Raw genomic sequence first — 20,190 nt, forward strand, 5'->3', positions numbered from 1 at the left:
TACACTTGACATAAGCCATTTCTGTACATGCATATGAAAAATACGACTATTATGTTTAAAACTTTCAACTAATCATGCATCACTGGTTTTCTCCCTCTGAGTTTATAATTTAAATCTTTAAATGTTTCATTGCAGCCTCATCAAGCCAAGACTTCTGATGGCTGTGGAGCTGAGACAGCCCATTAGAGTAACAACAAGAGAAGGAAAAAAGAAAACAAATAGGAGCCTGGTTTTGGAGGGGGAAAAGAGAGAAATTATTTATAGATGGCAATAAAGTAATAATAATAATTAAGAAATAATGTGCATCTGCTTCCTGCATTGTTTCCTATGACATTGGTCACGGTGCAGGGATGGGTGTGACATAAATCTGCCCAGAAGGACATGGATGGCCAGCAGACAGAGCAGCTGTGACAGATGACATGCCCAGAACAGACAACCAGAGGTGACTTTGTACAAGCCAGCCCAGGACCAGTCCTGCTGAAAGCTGTCTGAACATCAGACCCCATCCAGCTCCCCAGCCCAGCTCTGCCTTCTGCAGAGCACAAGAAACATTCCCTAATTTCTATTTCCCTCCCAGTTTCAGGGCTTTCACTCAGCACAGCTCACTGAAAACCTTGGGACTCAGCAGCTCTGAGCAGCTGAAGCCCAGAGCAGGGGCACAAAGTCCCCAATCCCTGCAGAACAATTCCTCCAGGCATCTGACATGGTGGGGACCGACACTTCCAGGGATTTGGATGCTCTGCTCACATTAAATACCACCAATAATCTGGCAGCCCAATCTCCGGGGTAATTTGAAAATCCCAGAATGGGTTTTAGGTTTTCTTTTTGTGCATTTCCCCTCAAGAACTATAGAGGCAGATCCTCCTGTGGAAGCCTTTATTAGACTTGCTGAGCTTTTTCCCACCTGAATTACCTTCTGTGAATGTTAATCACTGTCATTACACGGTTTATTTTCTGTCAAACACTCACCGCCATTACCACACATCCCTCCATCCAAAAAAAACAAATTAAAACAAAATTAAAACAAGATTAAAACAGGTCAGGAGAGAAAACAAGGAACACAAAACCGGGTGCCACTTCAAAAAGAATTTTTTCCAGAGATTCAGATCCCCCTTTGCCACACTCCTCATTTCCAAACCATTTCAACCACCTTTTCCTATAAATGTCTTCCAGTACAACTCTCCAAGAAGGAGTGTAGTGCTCCTCTCCAGGAGGTGGATAAAAACCTCTAAATTCTCTCCTGAGTCCAATTTTTGATCCCAGCCCTTCTTGAAGAGCCACTGAATAAAGCACCAACTACTGGAATCCAACATGCTGCCAATAAATGATTGCATTTAGAGCTGAAAGGTGAACAGGGAAATGAGGACAACAGAAACACGTATTTCTAAGGAGCTCAAAAACCTTTGAGTTTCAAGAGTGAAATGTATAAATTGCTATGAATTTATGAGGTTAAAATTATCTGGAAAAGTCATGCATGTATAAATCCTGAATCTAAGATTAAGATGTTCCATTTTTTACTCCTGATTCCAAAATTATCTTGTGTAGTTTATGCTCTGCTTCCTTTGGTGACCTGGTACCTACTGAATTTTCCAAAGTTGTTCATTGCCCTCAGCAAAAAATCCAGTCCAGTGAGGAATTCTAACACCTGCATTCAGGTTTGATGAATAAAATACATACCAAAATTCCAACCCTCCAGGGCTCTTTTGAAGAGTTAGTTGAAGGAATTTACAGAAGTGAAATACTGCAAGGAAACTGATTTCAAATGAACCCGTGCTGAAGAACCTTTGGAGAAACAGCTGGAATCATCGAGACTTAGTCAAAAAAACCCCAAAAAAAACAAAAAACAAAAAAACCGAAAAACATTTCTCAATCTCAGTATTCCATGAATTTTAAACACAGGCCAGGTTGCACAGGGCTTGGAGCACCCTGGGACAGTGGAAGGTGTCCCTGCCATGGCACTGGATGGGATTTAATGTCCCTCCCAACCCAAGCCACGCCACGGTTCTGTGACTCTGAAACAAGCAGCGACAGACAAGTGGCCTTGAGGGAAGAGCCAGAGCTCAGCCAGGAGTCAGGCAGTGCTCAGGATGCATCCCGGATCCCATCCATCATCAGGGCCAGCCCCAGGAGCTGCTGAGCCATGGAAGGAGCCACGAGCAAAGCCCCGGTGCCCTTCACACTCAGCAGCTAAAAGGGTACAAGTGGAGAGCAGGGAGAAGAGTTTTGGAGTTGCAGCACATCAAAGGCTTGGTGACATTGAAGTAATAAGAAATAATGAATATTTAACTCCCAGCTCATATTAAAAAACCTATTAATGTTTTATTTTGTCATCCATAATGAAACAAGAAATTGGGCCAGTGGTTCTTAATGATGTCTGTGGTGCACGAGGAAAATTGCTGGGCCAAAAGTAAGGCAGCAGTGGGGAGCTGAGGCAGCCTGGGCTCAGACTCTGGCAGCCTCAGCCACAAACCAGAACTTCTCTGCACTCTGGGGAAATTTGGGAAGGCGGAACAGGAGCTCAGGGCAGGATGATGTGGATTACAAACCTCAAATCTGACCCTGTCACTGCAGCCCTTCCCTTTCCCAAATCACTGGGGTGTCCTTAATTAAGGACATGGTTTTGGAAATTCTCAGAAATTCAAATTCCAGCTTTGTCAGACTTTACCTATGATCTTACTGAACTTTTCTGTGCCATGATGCTCCTTCTTTTTCCATCTCTTGGACACTGCTCATGTTCACACCATTCTCAGGATGGGACCTGTGTGCAATGAATGAATTCCCTGGAATCCCCATGGATACACAGGTCTGTTCTGATAACAGTACATTAACCACAGCCTTAAAGTATTATTTAAGCCTTACTTTGAGGTGCATTTGTCCCACATTTGCCAGGAGATTCAGGCTTTTAATTACAAACTAAAGGATGCTTGAATCAGCCTTGACAACCAATCAGTTGTTAACCAGTTTACAGCTGTGACACGGAGGTTTAAGGGACTTCACAGCATCTGTGATCCTGTAAAAACGATTAATTTAACTGTGCAAACCCCAAATAATATGAGTAAGCGCCCAGGGTATTCAGTAACATGAAATGGATGGGGTCTGGGGGAAGACCCACAGAGGAGCTCCAGCCACAGCTCCAGCCTGGAGGGACTGACAGGAGTGACTGAGCTGATGCAATAAAACAGCTGAGATAAAATCCAGGGCTGCCCCTCCTGCAGCAGTCAGTGACAATGACGCAACACAGGGCTCTCCCAGTGATCCCTGCCTCCTGGAAGAGGTCTGACAGGCAGGATAAAGTCACACTGGCAGCACGGCTCCTCCTCTCAGTGCTGCATCCCCTCCCCTGCAATTCCTCACTCAAGGAGTCAAAACTCTCCCTATTCCTCTCTCTTTTGGTGCTTTTCCCTCTCTCATTGCAGGACCCAGACAACAGAACTCCATCCATCCACCCATCCATCCATCCATCCATCCTTCCATCTATCCATCATCCACCCATGCTTCCATCATCCATCCATCCATCCATCCATCCATCATCCATCCATCCATCATCCATCCATGTTTCCATCATCCTTCCCATCCATCCATCCATCCATCCATCATCCATCCATCCGTCCATCCATTCATCATCCACCCATGCTTCCATCATCCTTCCATCCTTCCATCCATCATCCATCCATCATCCATCCATCCACCATCCATCCATCATCTATCATCCATCATCCCTTCATCATCCATCCATCCATCCATCATCCATCCATCCATCATCCATCCATCCATCCATCATCTATCATCCATCCATCCATCCATCCCTTTCCATCCATCCCTCCCTCATTCCTCCATCCATCCCTTTCCATCCATCCATCCATCCCTCCCTCATCCCTCCCTCCCTGGAGGATGCAGCAGTGTGGGTGGCCAAGCCTGGGGACACGGCTGAGTTTCAGAGAACATTCCCCCAGTCGGGTTTCTCCTTCCCTGCTGTAAGTCACTCATCCATCACCTCCAGGCCCAAGCAGAGCAGAGCTGCTTTGCACATCCCACTCCCATCAGAGCATTGAGCCACAGGAGCCTCTGCAGAGCACACTGCCAAACATCAGGGACTAATTTGGCCAATTTCCCTGGAGAGCAGCAGTGCTCCAGTGCAGGAGGCACAACTGCTGCTCATCCCAAGCGGCAGGGCTGAGAAGGGAAAAGGTTAAATCTTCCTGCTTTGGGTTCTCTCCAGTTGGAACTGGCCACTAATCCCTAATAATTTAATTTATTTGTATTAATGGACGAGGGAGTCAATATTTGTGTTAGCCTATTGCACAAAATAATTTGAAATATTTCCTCTAAATCTAGTTCAATTTCATTTCTTAATGCTAAAGCACCTTTATTTCATGAGATACCAGGAGCCTAATTAATATTTCATGCTTATTACTTAGGCTCAGCCTCACAATAATCAGCTCCTAAACCCAGCTTCCACAGGACTCTGCTTGGAGTATTTAATCTTGTGGTATCTGCAGTGCACCTCTGATTTGCAATGCATTTACCTCAAGCTGATTTCTTTCTATTCTCATACCTGAACCCTTCTTGTTAATTAAAAGGGAAAAATCAGTGTTCTGTTGTCTCTGCAGTTGGGGTGTTTATTTCCTCTCCTCCTTCTCACGTTCTTCCTCTGCACTTTTTGCCTACAAGGCACAAAGTACTGAGTGATTTCCAGACACAGAGTTCCTGAATTTAATCTAAATTAAGCCCCACATCCAATTTGATAGCAAATCCCTGCAATGGAAGTATTCACACTTGGTAAATACTGCATGATTGTAATTACAAAGCTAAAAATCATAACATGAAAGTGTTGATTAATGCTTCAAAGCAGATTTCCCAGCATTCTGTACATAGAATCCATCTGATTCATCCTATATGTGATTGCTCTGTTTGGCCTCAGGCTAAAAAATCAAATTTTTCCAACTATTTCTTCCCACTATAAATGTTTCTGCTGGGAAAATTGGCCACTTTCTTTCCCATTTAAAGATCTTTGAATTCAAGCCATACAGCCAATAAATACATTTTGAGTTCATTATGTTCTGGGAACGCCAAGGTGGTTTTTACTGCAGCAGGCATCCTCCCTGAGTGGGAATTGTGACTTTGGGAAGTTGGGTTGCTAAATTTCAAAGGATTCTCTTATAGGAAGGATCAACAAACAGCCAATTTTTTTTTTTTTCCTAGCTGAAAACAGCCTTTTCACCTGCTAGTGAGGAAGAAAAGTACAGCTGGAAATGCACAATTCCTACTCTCAAACACTCTGAGGAAGCTGGCTAAACCAGAGACACATCCAGATTTATTTCCAACTCTAAGGCAGAATAAAATCACCTTTCTGGAGCTGCAGGAGCATCCTTCCAACCTTCCCTCCTGGGAAGGAGCTGGATTCCCACAGCCTCCTGTTGCAGGAATCAGCTCGGAGTGTGAGGCTGAGCTTTCCACCCTGCCAGAGCAAATGTGGGCAGCCCCAGCCCATCCAAAATGCCGCTCCTGTGAGGCTCTGGGACCCTGCACTGCTGATAATTAACATCCCCCAGGAGCTGGAGCATCCCTGACTTCCCCACCACGAGGTGCAGAATTTTAATATTCAACAGCCACAGGGGGGGGAAAAAAAAAGAGGGAGGGGATGGGAGGAAAAAAAAAAAAAAAAAAAGCTGTTAAATTGTTAAGTTTTGGTGCCTGAAGGGGATGAAATCCAGTCTGAAAATATCAGTTTGGACAGTTATGGACAGGGCTCTCAGAGCTCAGTGTCAGCTCAGACAGATGAGCTGAATATTCACAAATTCCTCACCACTCAACTCTCAGAAATTATTTTTCTTTAGCCCAGCAACCAGCAGCTCTGCTGGCAAACTCTGGGGGAAAATAAGATCCCACCTAAGCAGAGCTTCTCCTGTACTTATTCCATGGATTCTGGGCAGAGTGGAGTGAGGGAGTGAGGAACTCATGGTTTCAGTCACTGCTTTCATCAAATTTCATATTTTTGCAGCTGCAAAAGCCTGGACAACCAGAATTCAAGCTTTTTTTTTTTTTTTTTTTTATGGAAGCAGGAGTGGAAAAAAATCCCAATCACCCCCATGCTCATGGAAAATAAGGTGAATTCTATTAGAAAAGTCAAATCCATAGGCACTAAAATTCCCTCCTCAGTGGTATTTGCCAGGCATTCCACAGATAGATGGAAAAATTCATTGATCTAATGCACAGAATTATTGTCATTAATATGAAAACCTCAACATGCCAATGTGGGGCATTCTGGAGCTTTATCCTCCTGATATTCCTGTGGAGAATATTTATCCTGTTATTCCTTTGGAGAAATGTCAGCAGAGGACTGAGCAGAAAGGAAAACGGGAGGACTGATTAAACCACATTTAAGCCATGAGAACATGAAAAACGGAGTATTTTCCAGGCTCATTAAAATAAACCTTAATTACAGAACCCAGTTTATCTGTGTCATCCAATGTCACAATACTTCAAGGCAGGTGATGAGGAGAAAAAGGCAAAAATCCCCAACAACTGCATCCAGCAGCAGAGCAGTATCTGCATTATTCATCATCAGCCGTGCAGTGACAGATCCAAAATAATTAGTATTATTCACATTAACTTATGCAATTCCCCTGCCTAAAGAGGAGCGTAAAGAAATGTAAAGTAATTATAAAGCAGAGATGCTCTGGATGGGCTGGGAAGTTCTGGTGGAGCAAAGCTTGGAGTGGAGAGGAAGAACAAAACTTGGAGTGGCAAAAAATGCAGTGGTCAAAGGAGAAAAGTAAATGAATTGAACATTCTGGTGTGTACCTCACAGATTAGGGAAATTAGGGATTAGATTTTTACTGCAACTTTGCAGTAAAAAGGGGGGGAAAAAAGGAAAGGGAAACAAAAAAAGAATAAAAAGGAGAAAAAAATAACACTGCTGAAGAAATGGAAGAGAAACAAAAACCAACAAGATATAAAAAAGAATATAGAAAATATTTTTTAAAATTTGTATCTTATTTATGTTCTTTTAGTCTGAGCATTCATGACAAAAAGCTAAGGAGTCCTATTAAATGTGGCACAGAATCCCAGAATGGTTTGGGTTGGAAGGGACCTTAAATCCCATCCAGTGCCACCCCTGCCATGGCAGGGACACCTTCCACTGTCCCAGGCTGCTCCAGCCCCAGTGTCCAGCCTGGCCTTGGGCACTGCCAGGGATCCAGGGGCAGCCCCAACTGCTCTGGGCACCTGTGCCAGGGCCTGCCCACCCTCACAGGGAGGAATTCCTTCCCAATATCCCATTAACCCTCTTCTCTTTCAGTCTGAAGCATTTCCCCTTGTCCTATCACTGTTTTTTCCTGATGAAAATCAGAAACTTTTATCCCTACAAGAACCTCTGACTGAAAAAAATAACTGAAATTTGCTTACTGTCCATGCAGAGCCAAAGGTAGAATCACCACTAAAATAACATCAAAGTCAGCAAGAGATCCCAGCAGAGTTTGACTCTCACCTCCAGGAGGAACTGCAGGAAACTCCAGCACAGTTTGGGTAAATCTTCAGAATCTGGACGGGCACTGCCTCGATGGGCAGCTGTCCTCATTTATTACAAAGACAGAAAGAAGCTGCTTTCCCTCAGGAGGAGCCAAAAAGAAAAAGAAAAAAAAAAGCTGCCAGGCAAAACCTGGCACATCCCAGAGCAGCCAGAGCTGGAGCTCATTAGCTGGGACTCTGCACAGCCCTGGGGTTGCACCTCCTCGTGCCAGCTGGGAATGTTCAACCTTCCAAATGGCTGTGGTGGGACGCTCTGAAAATCCAAGCAGTGCTGTAGAAAATCTGATTTTCAGCAGAGCAAGTCAGAGTTTTCTGCAAGGTCCCCACAAAGCACCTGAATTTGAGTTTTTTTCAAAGCTCAAATCATCAGAAACACACTCAGCAAAGGAAACCCGGTGCATCTGGTCAGCAAACACGTGGCCAAAAATCTCATTCCTCTCTGAGCCAGAAGACAGAAAAGGTAAAAGGAATGGTTCCAGTAAAGGCTGTTTCAGATGTGTTTTAAGAAGCAGAAAGTACCAGGCACTTGAGAATAACTCAGATGTCTCAGCTCTGCCCATCAGCTCTGAGGGGACACCAGGCACAGCTGAGAGATTGAGAAAGCAGGGTTTGTTATGAGACAGAAGAAAAGAAAAAAAATCCTAACAGCAACAACAAAACCCACAAAACATCTGGGCTAAGACCAGAATTCAGAAATCCTGCCTCTGCAGACAAAAATCCTGACCTTGCACTGAGATGTGCAATAACCAAGGCTCTGAGTTACACAACTGCAAAGAGACCAAGGGAAGGTGGACAGACAGACAAAACCAAAAAACACCGACTCAGTCTTGTGGGGACACATCACAAACATCTCCCCAAAGTGCTCTGACACCACCACAGCTCCCAGAGCCTGCCCTGCACCCCCTGAACCAGACAACATCTCACACCTGCCCCTCCCTGGGGACACCAGTCATCCACCAGCCCTGAGACCCCCAAACCAGCTCAGAAATTCCAGACCTTCCTGGGGTAACCACTTCTCCTCCTCCTCACCTCTCTGGATGGCTTTAGGACCTCTCTTGGCCCCTCATGCTCCTCCTGGGTTGATGCCACCTCGTTTCCTCCAAGATTTCCTGAGCAGCTTCCCCAAGGGATCCTGACAATTCCAGGGAACTGAATCTGAAATGCTCTGCAGATGCACTGAGTGGCCATTTAAGCAGTGACGCATCTTCTCCGGGAGCCTTGTAAGGAACTGGGCTGGCACAAATTCAAGGCACATTTCTTAATCCCCAGTTTTGCAATTTGCAGGGTGATACATCCCGGAGCTGGGAATCAGATGGCAGCAGAGCCACTTTTATAGGGGAAAAGTGTTTAGCACCAGATTTTCCTGTATGTGGCAATTGCAAAGGGTGATCCTAAAATATCTGAGTTCATCCTTCTGCCCTATCTCAATTAACTCCTCTTTTAAAGGGCGTCTGCTGAACTTGGCCAAGAAAGACATAAATTCTATCTCCTGTTACAGCAGAGCAGTGATATTTTAAATATTTTTAAAATTAATTCCTGAACTCTGCTCATTTCTGTGTCAGACTCTCAGAGTTATCTGAAACTTTTCCAAATATTTTTGTTTGTTTGTTTGTCTTGGTGTTTGTTTTGTAATTACCAGCATCCTTCCCCTACACCTGCTTTCATTTTCTGGGAGGTTCTCTTAAGATCAGCTTATCAGTAAATTGTATTTTATTATCAATGAATTGTATTGTAAATTGCAGCCACATTACTGAAAGTAACATCAAACTCTGAGTAATCAGTGTGTAAATAATTAACACTCAAGTAAGATCACTTCCAACAAGTCCATCCTAGGCTCTCAAGGCCTCTCACACGATTTCTCTTAGATCATCATGAAATATTTCTACATTTTCATTTTTCCACCCTGAACCTGCAAATTACAGAAGACCAGACTCTTTCCAGGAGGATCTTGGGATTCACCAGAAGACCCTGCACCAATTTATGGTGCATGGCACCTTTTTTATCAATTACATTTCCAAACAGTAAATTGTTTTTGATTATTCAGAATTTTCTAGCAGAAGTCAGTGTGCACCTGCCTTTGCTACGTCACCAAGCCGCTGCTTCTCTGCAACTTCCTGGTGACAGAAAAGCCTGGAAGTTCTTTTATCCATCTTTTCAATGGATTGCAGATGGGTGAAAGTGGCAGACTTGGAGACAAAAAAAAAACCCAACCCAATTGAGTCAGAGAAATGTGATGATTCACCCAAACCCAAGGGAAGAGGAATGAAAGAGATTTGCTCCCATATCTTGCTGTAAAACAAGCAAATAATGTCCAGTGCAGCCAGGTCACTAATTTGGACAACTCAGCAGGGAACTGCACAACCTCCTCCACTGAAACAATCACAAATTAACAATCCCTAATCACTAATTAAGCGAATGCCTTATGTTACACTTCTCAATGAAATGAGGTGTGATGGAATTCTGGAAGGATTAAGACCAAAATAAGATTCCTAAAGGATATTGGGGATGAGCAGCAGCTTGGTCCCTGAGGCTCAGGGTGCCAGCCTGTGCTCTGATGTCCCAGCTCCTACCTGAGCACACCAGATTTATTCTTTCTACATACAAATACACATCTGTGATCTGCAAAGGACACTTAACTCACAGCAAGGTGAAGAATCAGTGATATCAATTAGATATTTCAATATTCAAAATCTCTGTTCTTGGCACTCTACAGCAAAACACTCCCTTACCCTTCCACACACACAGAAAAAACCCAATTCCTTTCACACACTGATCCTTTCCTGAGGTATTTCTCCCCAAAACGGTGGCACACACTCCTGTGCTGCCTCGTGGCACAATCATCCTCCAGCAGCAGCAGCCAGACCTTGGTTCTTGCCTCCTGTGGGATCCAGAGGATGATCTGATCTGATCTCCCTCAGGCACAGCTCTAAACTCCAGCTCACCTTTCTGCAAGAGGGACAGTGACTTTGAACAGAACCAGTGCCACGAGAAACCCCAGATTAATCCTAGCACCAGGGAACCTTTCCTCACTGATCCTTAATAATTCCTGCAAGAAGGGAAAATAAAGTTTCAGGGCTGGCCAATGCCAGCAATGCTCAGGGAGTCCAAAGGCTTCATGGTGGGAGCTCCAAAAAAACCTGTCAAAAGCAGCAGCAGCCCTGAGGGAGACAAATGTCCATGTTCCAGCCCCATGGCTGAAGAAATCCTTTCATGAGGGGCAGCAAGAACTGCTCTTCATTGCAAAGCAAGGAACAAGCAGAAGGTTTTGCCAGGGCTTTCTGAATGTGGCTGTCTTGGTGTCCCACCAGTGCCTCGGCAAGGCTAAAATACAGAAAGGTTTGGTAAAGACCAAATCCTTCCCAAAACGCTGGTTTTAAAAGTCAAAGTGTCTCTGTTAGCATCTTCAGGGTGAAATGATCACTTGCTCAGTTCCAGGCTGGGCTTTCAGAGTTTTACTGAAAATGCTGAATTATCCAATCTCTGCCCCAGCAGCCCTCAGCCCTGGGACTGATCCTCACCCACCGGCCCTGGGGACAGCACAGCAGCACCCAGAGGTGTTGGGAGACCCCAAAAACACCCCTTCCCAGGAAGCCACCAATATTCCTGCAAATAGAAACTCCAATATAAACCCTTCAGAGATGAGAATCCTGTGCTATGAGCAGGGCAAAAAAAAAAAACACCTGCACATTTTTTGGCAAAAAACAATTGACTTTATTCCCCCCATCTTGACTGGGGGGAATAAAGGTTATAATACTGAAATGGACTGGATTTATAAGAATTGTGTTTTGGTTGTTTCTTTTTTGTTGTTGTTTTGTTTTTTTTTTTCCTTGGCAAAGGGGATAAAAGAGAAACATTCTTTTCTGGGCCAGCTTGTTGAGGAAATGAGGCTCCTGACACTTGTGCAGCCTGCCCCAGCTCTCCAAACCCCTCCACCACTGGCAAGCAGGGGAGCTGCAAAAGAAAGAAACCCCAGCCAGTGCTTCCTCTGAGAAAAAAAAGACATTTTGCAAATTCTGTTTGAGAGCAGCTGACTGGCAAATCTCAGAGCATTTGCTGGCAGCTCAGGGCTGTGAGTAACCCAGGAGTATCTCAGGGCTGTGAGTAACCCAGGAGTATCTCCTGCCTGCTGGGGAAGGCAGAACAGGCACCAGCTCTGCCCCTCGCAGGACTGGGGCTGGCAGGCAGTAGGGAACTAAGACAGCCTTTCAGGTTCACAGGTTACAGAATATCTTGTTTTGTCACAAAGGCTCCATTTTTAATTACCTGGAGAGAGTTGCTTTCCCTGTTATTTTGTGCTCTAGGGTTATTATTAACTTTTTAACATAAATCTGCATTGTAGAACTGCAAACCCGAGCTGGGTAATGAAAACAACCACCCTGTAGGGGCACAGCAGCTCAACAGATGATCAAAAACCCTTTTTTGCATCATTAATCTGCAGGATTTCATGAAAGAATTAAGAAAAATAAGCATTTCTCTAACACAGGCATGAAGCATCCTTGAAAATATCAATCCCTCCCCCAAAACCAGTTTGCCCAGAACCACTGCACGGGCAGCAAAATCCCCTCAAACCCAAAATGAAATCATTAAGCAGCAAGAACTCGGAGGAGGGCTCTCCTTGCCCAGTGGAAGAGGTTTCACAGCCCTGGTGTCTCGTTCATTAACTCCCAAATGAGGGATGACGAGGGCAGACAGTGTCCCTTTGTCTCCTGGGACTGTCCCTTTGTCTCCTGGCTGAGTCCCTCGTTAGTGGTGTCCCCCCAGCCCTGTCCCCGTTGTGGTGTGGTGACAGAGACCTCGTGGGCAGCTCCAGCACACGCCAGGAAGAGCCCTGGTCATTCCTCACAGCCTCTTCCCAGGGAAAATCCTCCCCATCCCAGTCATCATCTGCCAGTCATCCCCATCTCAGCCCTTCCAGCAGTCCCTGTCCCTCAGCTCCAGCCCTCAGCCCATGCAGGATCCCCCCAGGAGTCCTCTGGGAACCCCCAGATTGAGGGAAAGGAGCCTTTGGGAAAGCTGGGGCTGGTAAATCTGGGAGAGCCATAACAGCACCCAAGCCCTTGGATTTAATGAGGCAACAGCACTCAGGGCTGCCTCTTCCTAAATGCATATATGGAAATAATTCCCTTTTAGTGAACTGTGGCAACGGGCTTTGCCCTTCCTGCAAATGAAAATAAATTCCACCCAAATCACTCCAGGCACTGAACAGCCCCTGTCCTGTCCTTAGCCCTGTGCAGGGGCAGAGGAACAGGTTTTAAAAGTGAAAAATGCCTCTGTTAGCATCTTCAGGGTGAAATGATCATCTGCTCAGTTCCAGGCTGGGCTTTCAGAGTTTTACTGAAAATGCTGAATTATCCAATCTCTGCCCCAGCAGCCCTCAGCCCTGGGACTGATCCTCACCCACCGGCCCTGGGGACAGCACAGCAGCACCCAGAGGTGTTGGGAGACCCCAAAAACACCCCTTCCCAGGAAGCCACCAACATTCCTGCAAATAGAAACTCCAATATAAACCCTTCAGAGATGAGAATCCTGTGTGATGAGCAGGGGTTTGGCCACGGCACTGAGGGGAAAAGGTGCATCAGGCAATAACTCATTGCCCTGCTCTGCCACGCTCACACACAACCAAGGATTTTGGTTTTTGGCAGCATAAAAAAAATGCTAACCTGGGCATGGAAGCGTTAAGAAGAAACTGATTTTTGTTTTCAAATGGAGTAGTGAGGAAATATGCAAAGTGAGAATTCTCCAAGAGATGGAAATCCTATTTCCAGGCAGCCACAGGAGATGGTACAGCCAGATAAACAGATTAAAACCCACGGGCTGTCGGTACAGCTGAACAACGATCCATCTTAGAGCTGCTCAGGAACAACTTCTGCTGCAGCAATTTATGATGTGGCCTGACAGGAAGGGTTCGGAGGGAACACGTCATTAGCTCAGCAGCATTTAAAGAAAAGCCCCAAGTCATTTGTCACATCTCTGTCAGGCCAGGCTCGGGCAAGGTGCTCCACGAGGAGACAGCAGCTTTGAGAAACAGGAGCTGCAGTGACCCCCAGCCTCCTGCTGCTGCCAGGTGCTGATCTGGGGACGATCCTGGGAGGCTGCTCAGCCCACACTGTGGCACAGAGAGCAGGGATCCATCCCCAAGGAGCTCCCAGCAAACAGAATCTGTGTGAGCATCTCCTTGCCACCACCCCGAGCACCTGTCACAGGCAGGAGAGAGGGGCAGCGGGGACAGAAGGGCAGGGCTGGTGCTGGCAGAGCTGGCACGTCCCCGGGGCAGGCAGGGAATGGCCAAGGCATCATCTGGGCAGGGACTGGGGATGCCAGGCAGTGGGAAACCACAACAGCCTTTTAGGGTCACAGGTTATAGAAGATGTTGTTTTGTCAGAAAGGCTGACAGTAAGAAACAATCTGAAATAATGAAGATAATTTAATAAAATATAATATTTATAAATATTTATAAATATTTAATTATAATATATAATATATAATATATAATATATAATATATAATATATAATATAACATAATATAACATAATATAATATAACATAACATAACATAACATAACATAACATAACATAATATAATATAATATTATATTATATTATATATAATTAATATATTGATTTTTCCATATAATAGAATATATAGTACAGAATATATAATATAGCATATACACTACAGAATATATTATATAGAATATATAATATAGAATATAATTTATAGAATATAGAATATACTATATTATACAATATATAATTAATATATTATGTATAATCGGTATATATAATTTATTTTTTACATATATATATGTAATTTAATATGTAATTAATAATGTAATTTAATTTTTACATATATATATATATATGTATTCCCTACTTATTTTGGGAATAACCAAGTACAAGCTTTAAAATTTGGGGTATTTTTTTTCAGACAGGCAGTGGGAACAGAGGTTGGAAAGGATAAAAGCCAAGCGTGACTCAGCAAGGAGAGGCTGCTGCCAGACACAAGTGGTGTTTGGGGAAATATTACCAGATGTTAACCACAGGACACAGGAGGCAATTATCCATGAGAGATTCAGAAAACATGACCTAGAAAGGAGGAGCTCTGCTCCCTGCACGAAGAGAGAGGGCTGGCAAAGGGACATGCAGCAGTATTCCAACAGATGACAAGCTTTAATTAAGAAGGCTCCAATCAGTTGTACTTTGGGAACACCACCAGTGGCTGCCTTAACCCACTGAGAGGGACGCTGAGGACAGACAGTATGGAAAGCTGTCTGAGCTCTACAATTAATCATTTTCATGCATTATCTCCAAAAGAACTGCTGTGACCCATTGCTGGGAGCTTCTGCAATGACCTTGCACAACCACCTCTGCTGGAGGCAGGGGTGCACTGGGCTCCAGGGGGCTCAGCTGGTTGACCCCTTAAAATTTGCGTCAGATTTGCATTCTACCCCTTATTTTTTAGTGTCAAAACCCAATAAATAACATCTTATAGAAATGTCATTATCTCCTCTGGAAGAAAACCATTTAATTTGGCACAACTAACTGCTGCAGCACCAGCCCTGGAATATCTTCATTTTCAAATTCCTATTGCATACCTCCAACAGTAGGTTGTCTATACCTGGGAGTTCCCAAAACATCTCTCCCTAAAGGCAGCTTTTCATCCCAGTGCTCCCAGTTTTATCATTTCCAAACAAACACAGTGACATGAAACCAAAATAGGAAAAGCTCCCTTGTTACACTTCCCACCCTCCCGTGCACATTGGGGTTTTAACATGATCTTCTCCATATTATCCTCAGGGAAAAGCCTTCAGGAGGAAAAGGGTGGCATGCAATAAACTTCCTTCACTGTGATGTTTGTATTACGTGTTCCTACTCATTTTTCCTTAATTTTCCATACCTTTGGTGGTCCCATGTAACATCTTGCAGTAAAGCAAAATTTCAGCATCAAAGCAGAATTTTATACTTCAATTTACTGAAGTAACAGATGAGCTTTGCGGATGCTGAACCCAACTTTGTATTTTTATGTGATTTTATTAACTCGTTTATATAAAACTGGATTACACTCTATTACCAATCTATTTTCTCTGTGTCTACAAGTAGCTGGTAATACAGCAGATAAATCTGAAATAATAGGAATAACAAAAGCACTATTGTGCACAATTATAGCTTGTAGCACCCCAAATCAGACATCATTAGTAACAAATGATGATATTATATAAAAGAAATACCATCTGAAAACTGATTTTACACGGCATATTAAAGACTTGATGGCTCAGGAGATGGGTAATAGAATAAAAAGCCTTTTATCTCAAGGTCATCAATTCAAATCCAAGTCAGACTGATAGCAACTGAAAGCCATTTGATGAGAGTGCTAATGAGCCTGGCCTCGTTACTGGAAATTTAAGAACACCTCAGCATTCAGCTCCTTGTGCTGCCCTGAGAGCAGAAGGGGGAGGCTGGAGGAGCAGATCCAGCCCAGCAGGCAGAGCTGTGCTTCCCTCCTCAGCCCCGGGCTGCCCCTGCTGCAGGAACCTGCCCTGCTCCCAAATTCAGGATTCACCACCCAGTCTTTATCGTGGGAAGGCTGAAAAAAGGGATTGTACTCCCAGCACCCCGAGTGACCACTTCAGCTGTGCAGAGGCAGCCCTGCTCTGAGCTGTAACAGTTCCAGCATTAACGCATCACTTTCATTTGATATCTCACTATTCTCCCAGCGTGGATCCAGTGATGTGCCAGAGCAAAGCAGAGCAGGGAGAGAAAAGAATCCCTGTGCAAACTCCAGCAACTGCTCAGCTGCTCTGACACCAGCCAGCAAACAAAGCAGAGCACATATTGCACGGCTCGGCAAGCACACTCAAAATATTCTCAGATAAAATCCTTGGAATAATTTCCTTTGTTCTGATATAATACCTGCACAGCTCATTGCTGGCTCTGGTATTAACATGATGCAAAGCACTGATAAGAACCCCATTGATGTTGTCCTTTTTACGCTGAATGAGATTTTTATTAAAAAAATACCCGTCCAATAAAAGCAACAAAACACTAGAGATGCATTTTCAATTATTTTTAAATTAAAAATAAAAAGCATCCCAGAAGGGATTTGCTTTCATGTCTTTCACAGGCAAAGCTCAGTGGTAAATCAACACCTACAAGTACCTGTTTGCAGGTGTAACTGAGGACACGGAGAAGCACCAGTGTGACACAATCATTATAAACTGAGCAACCTGGGCTGGTGGAATATGTCAATGAGATGATCTTTGAGGTCCCTTAAACCCAAACCATTCCATGATACTCTAGCAACAGGGCTAGTGTTCCCCACAACCTCTGGAACCCACAGATTCCTTTTGGAACCTCCCCAGGTCCCTTCCAGCCTCAATTATTTCAAGATTCTAAAAATTAACCACCTGATGGCTCACATGAACTCCATCTTCAGCAGTGCCTGGGTTTAAAGGAGCAGGTTTGGGTTTCAGGAGTGAATAATGGATTAATTTTAAAGGTACCCAGGTGCCTAAAGATGCATTTTACAACCAGCTTTGGCTTACTATGTCTGGATAATCAATTCCCTTAATTCAATTTTTCCCCAGTGTAATAACCATTAGAAACTCAGCCCTTACCCAGGGGAGGCTGCAAAACCCCAAACTCTCATTTTGCTGCTGTCTGGAGATGCCTCAGCACCCAAAATTCCTCAACTAAACCCCTACGGATGCCTCTTATTTCAGGGCTGAATTTGGAAACTAATCCCTAAATCCTGATGATCTCGTTTTTATAACAGTGGGGAGAAAACCTTCAGATTTACGGAAGCTGCCCAGATGAAATCCCAGACTGGTTTGGGCTGGAAGAACATCAAAGCCCAGCTCATCCCACCCCTGCCATGGCAGGGACACCTTCCACTGTCCCAGGCTGCTCCAAGCTCAGTGACCAACCTGGCACTTCCAGGGATCCAGGGGCAGCCCCAGCTGCTCTGGGCACCCTGTGCCAGGGCCTCAGAACCCTCCCAGGAAGGAATTTCTCCCTAATATTTGATCTAAAGCTAATCCCTGTCAGTTCCATATAAATTCTGTATCCCACACCAGCCCAGGACATTCACCTGGGGTGCAGATGTGCAGCCCCCAGCCCTGCACTGCCAATTTTTCCCCTTCCAAGAGCTCAGGATTTCCCAGCTCTGATGACCTGAGGTTAAAACCAGAGCTTCCTCCCCAGCTTACAGCACCACATGACCCAACTTACAGCTTGTCTATCCAGCAAACTAACTGTCAAAAGGGCAGAAATACGGGTTTGAGTGGATTTTGGAGGGTGGAAAAATCCCAAATCCATCAGTTAAGGCCATTAGCTCATGTGACACACCTCGCTGGAGTCAATCTTCAAGGATAAGCGTGTGACAAGCTGACTGGAGGAATTCTCCTTTAATGCATTATTAATTCATTTATTATTACAGTTATTATAATCTTTATGCAGGGCACTGAAGTTTAATTTGTTCTCTATGAGCTAATCTTTTTAATGAGCCCTTTCTTCTCCTCAGGATGGGAGCTTCCTCAACCACTTATGCAGCTTTTAAGCAAGTAGAAAATGACAGGACCATGTACCCTCCTCATAAACACAGCTTCACATATCATGCCCTGAATTTTAAATGAAAATGAACGATTAGCAACTTTCCCACTGCCAAATGTCTTCTTTTAAAAGGTTTCAGATTCAGATTTTAAAAGGTTCACCAATACTGCTCTAAATATGGGGAGTTCATCACACAATGAAATCTTAATTACATCTCCTCTCTCTGACAAGGAGGAGAAATGCATTTAAATAAGAAGCCCCTGTGTGAGTAAACGCAGTTATTTGTGGGGCAGCACAGATTAATCCAGTCTGCAGCCCCATCTGAATGGCTCTGGGTTCATTCTCTGGTCACCCAGGGCAAGGAGGTCACGGGGCTGATCCCTGCCCTGAGAAACGGGTTCAGACAGAGAGGAAACGGCACAAAAACACAGAACTGGGTGCTGGAGCTGGGATGCCAAGGGAAGAAACACTCCAATTCCAAACATCCACACTGCAGGCACAGCCAGGCTCCAGCTCTAAAGGCTGCAGCACTTCAGGAACACCCTCGGTATTGAAAAACCGTGTGGATGTGGCACCTGGGGACATGGGGACACGGGTGAGTGGTGGCCTCGGCAGTGCGGCAGCAGTCAGATCTGATGGCCCTAAAGGTCTTTTCCAACCTCAGTGATTCTGGGATTCCAGGCAGGAAGCTGCTCCAGTCTGCACCTGGAATGCCGTACCTGCACTGCCAGTGTTCCTCCCTGGAAATGGAGCAGCTCAGCCCATGGGAAAAGGTTTGGGGGATAAAAGGTGGGAGAAGGTTCTGGAGGTGTGCAGGAAGAAACAACACAGATTGGCCCTCAAGAAAACAGAATAAATCCTTCAGGAGGAGGTTTGGGGGATAAAAGGTGGGAGAAGGTTCTGGAGGTGTGCAGGAATAAACAACACAGACTAGCCCTCAAGAAAACAGAAAAAATCCTTCAGGACAAGGTTTGGGGGATAAAAGGTGGGAGAAGGTTCTGGAGGTGTGCAGGAACAAACAACAGATGTTGTCCACTAAGAAAAACAGAGTAAATCTTTCTTATTTTTCATTCATACCCAAAAACCAGCCAGCTTTTGATGGTGGCCTTTCCAGCTGGACGGGCTCGAAAGAGGGAAAGTTTATCAGCTAACTCACAAACACACAAGGAAGTCAGCTTTTCAGGTCAGAGCTGCTCCCACAATGAGATAAATGAATATATAACCAGATTTTATGGAGATTTGGACTTAAACAGCAGCTGGAGCCCACTGCCTGCCTGATTAGCTGGGGTTAATCAGAAATTAGTAAATTATTTTCTACTTGGAACAATTGCTGGCTGTAATGGAAAAAATCCATTTATCAGTGGGTATAAGAAAACAATTTTAAAAAATCCTAAAACATTTTATTCAGACAAACTACATTTTGTCAATAGCTTTCTCATTCTGATTTTTACAGCCCACCAAAGTTCACAAAATGAAATTCAGCAGCAGACAGAAGAGAAACCTGCTCTCTACAGTAGTCAAGGCCAGCGAGCAGAACACAAAATCCTAAAAAATGGCAGCTCAAAAGGAAGTTGTGGTGTAAATAATTCCCATTTACAGGCAAAGCTTTCACCTTGAAGCTCCTGTTAGTTAAAGTCCATGGGAAATGCATATATTGGTAGCCAAGACTCCCTTTTCAGCAGCCACAAACAGAAAGAAAACAGAATTACAGGAGGGTTGTTTTTTTCCTTTTTTTTTTCTGAATGGGATTTAAAAATAGTTCAATAAACAGACAGAACCCCCTTGCCAGTGTGATTATTTCCTCCAGGCACATCTCCCTACAGGAAGGGCCCATGGGCACTAAAATCCCGTGGAAACAAACTGTCCTGGAGAAGTCCAAGCCATAAATAACTCCAGGGCTCCAAAGCCTTTTTTCCCTGGTGAACAGTTGTTGGCAGTGCCACCACGAAGTCCCCGCTCTTCCGCTATTTCTCTTCAACTTTTAGGAAACCCAAGGAAATCCATCCAGCCCCTCCCTGCCCTGATGGCCACCAGCAGCTGCTGGAGAGCAGAACGGGACACTGACCTTGAAATAATCAGGGTAGAATGGTCACAGCACCTTTTTCTCCAGA

General features: G+C 44.5%; 1 protein-coding gene across 13 annotated transcripts in view; it reads right to left on the reverse strand.

Annotated features, from left to right (window-relative positions):
• The window catches only part of CHL1 (cell adhesion molecule L1 like), a 145,591-nt gene that overhangs the window by 83,507 nt on the left and 41,894 nt on the right, over window positions 1–20,190 (reverse strand). The window contains exon 1 of one of the 13 annotated variants that reach the window (XM_038149007.1): window positions 8,560–8,707. The exons of 11 other annotated variants lie outside the window; for them this stretch is intronic. The gene's annotated coding sequence lies outside the window, so the exon portion shown is untranslated. Of the gene's footprint in view, window positions 1–7,489; window positions 7,638–8,559; window positions 8,708–20,190 lie in introns of those variants that run through there. One more of the 13 variants, XM_038149008.1, reaches the window with a different exon arrangement.

The sequence above is a fragment of the Motacilla alba genome, chromosome 12 (genome assembly GCF_015832195.1).
Source record: "Motacilla alba alba isolate MOTALB_02 chromosome 12, Motacilla_alba_V1.0_pri, whole genome shotgun sequence".
Classification (NCBI taxonomy): Eukaryota; Metazoa; Chordata; class Aves; order Passeriformes; family Motacillidae; genus Motacilla; species Motacilla alba.